The 4,606-nt window shown below is 69.0% G+C and overlaps 1 long non-coding RNA gene across 1 annotated transcript in view; it reads left to right on the top strand.

Annotated features, from left to right (window-relative positions):
* LOC130587302 (uncharacterized) overlaps positions 1-4,042 on the top strand; it is a 4,504-nt gene extending 462 nt beyond the window's left edge. The window contains exons 2-3 of the long non-coding RNA XR_008966772.1: positions 1,133-1,246; positions 3,610-4,042. This is a non-coding gene — a long non-coding RNA (uncharacterized LOC130587302). The remainder of the gene's footprint in view (positions 1-1,132; positions 1,247-3,609) is intronic.
* Positions 4,043-4,606: the final 564 nt, after the last annotated feature.

Genomic DNA, 4,606 nt, shown 5'->3' with positions numbered 1-4,606 from the left:
TTGGGGGGCACGGGGTGAGGGGCTTCGCGCCGTGAGGAGCGGGGGGGACCCGYGGTGGGGGACCCCCTGTGCGGGTTTTGAGGGGGGGGCTGCAATGGGGGTACCCCTGTGCGGGTGGGGGGCTGCAGTGGGGGACCCGTGCGGGTCCCGGGGGGGTTGCAATAGGGACCCCTGTGTGGTTTGGGGAGTGGGCTGCAATGGGGGTCCCGGTGCGGGTCGAGGGGAGCTGCGATGGGGGTCCCGGTGCGGTTCGGTGCGGGGCTGCAGAGGGGTCCCCGGTAACGGTGCGGGGGGGGGTCCTGCGCATCGCCAGGTCCCGGTGCGGCTCGAGGGGGGAGAACCCGTGCAACGGGGGGGCCCTGCAGTCCGGAGGGGTCCCCGTGCAGTTCGGGGGTGCTCTGCGGTTTGGGGGRTCCCGGTGCCATTCCGCGGGGCCCCGCAATGAGCGCTCCCGGCGCGGTGCGGGGGGGTGGGTGYGGGTCGGGGTCCCGGTGCGATGGGTTCGCACGGTGCGGTGGGGAGGGGTCCCCGGTGCGGTCGGGGGTCCCCGCAGTGTCGGGGGGCTCTGCGGTGTCGGGGGGTTCCGTGCGCCGGCACGGCGGCGGCTCCGCAGCGCGGCCGGGGGGGGCCGGGGGGGCCCCGCTGCACCGCACCGGGCTCGGCGCTTACCGGCAGCGCGGGTGCCGCGTCCCCACCGGGGGCTCCGTCCCGCCGCGTGGCCCTCGTGGGTGACACCCCCAGACCCCCATCTCGGGGTGCTGCCTGCGTTTGGGACCGCGCGGGGGGGTCAGCGTGTGGCCCCCCGCCACCCGTGTCCTTACGGGGGTCCCACCCGTGTTTGGGGAGTCCTTCCCTGCCACCCCCCCCCGAGCTCCCCCTTTGCGGAGCCCCCCCTTTTCCTGCAGAGCTTTGAGTGACGCTGCCGACCCCCCCCAGGTCCCCGCTGTCACCCCAGGTCACTTTTGGGGTGCTCGCAGGTCCCCCCATCTCGGGGGGCAGCAGAGGGGAGCGGGGCCCCATCCTTCCACGGGGGGATGCTCGGGGGGGCTCAGCGCGGGTTCCACCCCCCCGTTTGATACCGGGGGGTGAATTTTGGGGGTCCGGGGGTGCTGACAGGCTCTTGGTCCCGCAGGGCCCCCGGGCGGCGCGGGCACAGCCCCGGTGCCCCGGCCGGCGCTGACGGACCTGCGCCTCTCCGAGCCCCCCCGGCACCCGCGGGCCACCATGGACCCCCAGAGCGACACAGGTGAGACCCGCGACCCCCGGGCCTGGGGGGCTGCACCGGTGCTCGGTCCCCCAGCCCTGTCCTCGCTGTGGCCCCAAAACCCCTCACTGTGGCACCGGCGGGCTTTGGGGTACCGGGGGCTGCAGCAGCGTCCCGGCCAGCACGAGGTACCCGGACACCGGGACGGTCCCCGGACACCGAGGGGACACCAGGACTGTGCCATCCCTCCCCCCCGGTTATCCCCTCCCGGTGTTCCCAGACCCTCAGCATCCTCCCGCCGTGAGGGGAAACTGAGGCACGGCTCCTGTCACCGTCGTGGCACTGCTCACACGTGGCTCTTTATGGCACCGGGGGCGGGTCCCCGCGGGTCCCCCTGGGGTCCCCTGCGGTGCCACGCGTGGGGACAGCCGCGGTGACCGCCAGGGCCGTGCCCGCGCTGTCCCGGCTCCCGCTGGCTCCCCCGGCARAGCCGCCCTGTAATTATCCCGGTGGCAACTCCGGCGACATCTGGATGCGCTCATGTCCCCAACCCCACCCCGAGGGGACACGCGGCAGCGCCGACACCCGCGGGCTCTGCCGGGGGAAACTGAGGCCCGGGGCGGTGGCAGAGCCCCGTGTTTGGCTCCTGGGGGGGAAGGTGTGTGTCCCCTCTGTCCCCAAGCCCCCCGCCGGTATTTCTGGAGCGTCGCCCGGCCGTGCCTGGCACGGGGCTGGCACGCGGCGCGGTGGCACGGGGACACGGTGGTGGCACAGGGGACACGGCTGGGATGCCTCTGCCACCCCCGGGGGTGCTTTCCCGTCCCGGCTGCGGCTTTGGGTGTGTTTGGGGGATATTGGGGACCCCTCGGGGGTGTTGTGATGAGTTGGGCAGGTCTCAGCTGGGCTGGGGCCATCAGGGGTGTGGCCGAGGCCACCGCGGTCCCCAAGGAACCCTTGGTGGCTCCGTGACCCCCAGGGCTTCCCAACTGCAGCCTCATCCCAAAACCGGGGGGTCCCGTGGGTGCCGATCCCATCCCGGGGCGCAGCCGAGTTTTTGGGGGTCCCCACCATCCTCCCACGCCCCAGATGTGCCACCACCGCTGGAGGGGACTCCACGGGCCGGGTCACCACTGTCCCCTGCCGTGGGAGCCRGGAAAGGGCTCTGGGACTTGGAAYGGGGCTCGGACCACCCCRAAGGGAGTCYGGGAGCCAGGAAWGGRGTCCGGGAGSCAGGAAAGGGGTCCGGGAGCCGGGAAAGGGGTCCGGGAGSCAGGAAAGGGGTCCGRGAGGCAGGAAAGGGGTCYGGGAGCCRGGAAAGGGGTCCGGGAGCCAGGAAAGGGGTCCGGGAGCCAGGAAAGGGGTCCRGGAGCCAGGAAAGRGGTCCGRGAGCCGGGAGGGCCCATTCCCGCGGCCTCCTGCCCGCTGGCAGCACCAGAAATAGCCAGGCTGACGTCAAGCCCCAAAGCACCCCGGGGGGGGCGGGGGGGTGTCCCAGAAATATCCCGGCTATTAAAAGTCTTGGCCGGGGATTAACGTGTGGTAAATAAACGTGGCGGTGCCCGTGGTTTGGGGGGGGGGGATTACACACGGGCGGGGAGCTGGAGGGGTCCCCGTAACACGAGGGGAAGTCCCTGTCCCCATAAAAAACCCCAAAAGGAGGAGGGGGTTCCCACCTCAGCGCGTTGTCACCCCCTCCTCGTGTTTGTCCCCCCCAGGAGCCACCTGGGGACGCTGACCCGGCGGGAAATGTGCTGAGCTGGCGTCTGTGCGCCCCCAAACCCTTTTGGGGTGGTTTTGGGGCATTCAGAGGGGGTCTGGAATAGGGTGGGGAGGGGTCTCCTGCCTGCGTTTCCCCRGAGCGGGGGTTAATCCCCCTCGGCACATCCCGGGTTTATTCCCGGCGGTGCTGATGCGGATTAAYGTCCCCGTTAATTAGGGGGATGTGGGGCGGGGGTCGTGGCAATCCCGAGCTCCCCCCGCAGCCTCCCCCAGCCGGGGCAGCCCCTGTCCCCCTCCCTCGGGGAAATTCGGGGGTGCAGCTGGGTTTTTTAGGGGGGTGGGAACAGCGGGATCGCTTGTGGCCCCCCCGGCACAATTCCCTATTTTTAGCGGGCTCCTCCCGTGCTCTGGCTATTTCCAGGCGCCGGAGAGCATAGCCTGGATTTTGGGGGGGGGGTGCGTGGGTGAGGGGGGGCCCTTCAGCCCTGTCCTGGCTGCAACGGGGGGGCTGCGTTTGCTCCTGACACCCCCAAACCCCCAGGAATACTCTGTGACCCCCAACCCCAGCATTTCCCTACCCCCACCCACCGAGGGGGGAAACTGAGGTTGGGTATGGGGGTGCCTCCAAAGTGCCCCCCAAAAGTTCTCAGCCCGTTCAGGGGGTCTCTCATGGTGTCTCTCCTCAGAGGGGGGGTCCGGCCGTGAGCCCCCGCTGGAGCTCCTGCCCCGTGTCCCGCTGCACGCTGCCCTGCCCGCCCCAGGTGAGTGGGTGGCCCCAAAACATGGTGAAACCTCCTCCCCAATGAAATTCGTACCCCAAAACCCGGTGAAACCCACCCCCCAATGAAACCCAACCCCCAAAACCCGGTGAAAACCCCTCCCCAAAACCCGGTGAAACCTGCTGCCCAATGAAACTCGCCCCCAAAACGCAGCGAAACCCGTTCCCCAATAAAACCTGCCCCCCAAAACTCGGTGAAACCCACCCCCAAAAACCCGGTGAAAACCCCTCCCCAAAACCCGGTGAAACCCACTGCTCAATGAAAGTCGCCCCCCAAAACCCAGTGAAACCTGTTCCCCGATAAAACCTGCCCCCCAAAACCCGGTGAAACCCACCCCCCAAAACCCGGTGAAAACCTCTCCCCAAAACCCTGTGAAACCCGCTCCCCAGTGAAAGTCGCCCCCAAAACCTGGTGAGACCCCCTCCCCAATGAAACTCGCCCCCCATAACCCAGTGAAACCCGTTCCCTGATAAAACCCACCCCCCAAAAACCCAGTGAAAGCCGGCCCCCAAAACCCGGTGAGGTCCCCCGCGGGTTTGCAGGGTTGTGCAAGGAGGGTCCTGCTCTCTTTGCACGAGCGTGATCAGAGGGGAAGAGCTCCCCCTTGCACGAATGCATGTGCAAGGGCAGATGTGCAAGGATGCGTGTGCAAGGACGGGTGTGCAGGGACAGGTGCTCCAGCCCTTGGGGTGCTGCCCCCCCATATCCGAGGTGGATCAAGGGGTCCCCCTGATGTGTCCCCGTTCCATGGGGACACCCCCACTGTGCCCACCCAAAAGGGGGGGCCCTGGGCAGCGAGGGGTTAAACCGCAGGGTGGGGTGGTGTCCCCAGCTCAGAGCCACCCCAAAGCCACCCCTGACCCCGGGTTGGCACCTTTGGGGGCTGTTTGTACCCCCCCATTGC

Source organism: Malurus melanocephalus, unplaced genomic scaffold (assembly GCF_030028575.1).
Source record: "Malurus melanocephalus ecotype Western Australia unplaced genomic scaffold, MMel_1.1 scaffold_1734, whole genome shotgun sequence".
In the NCBI taxonomy this organism is placed as follows: Eukaryota; Metazoa; Chordata; class Aves; order Passeriformes; family Maluridae; genus Malurus; species Malurus melanocephalus.
The sequence above is the reverse complement of the archived record's forward strand: the minus strand, read 5'-3'. Positions and strand labels throughout refer to the sequence as shown.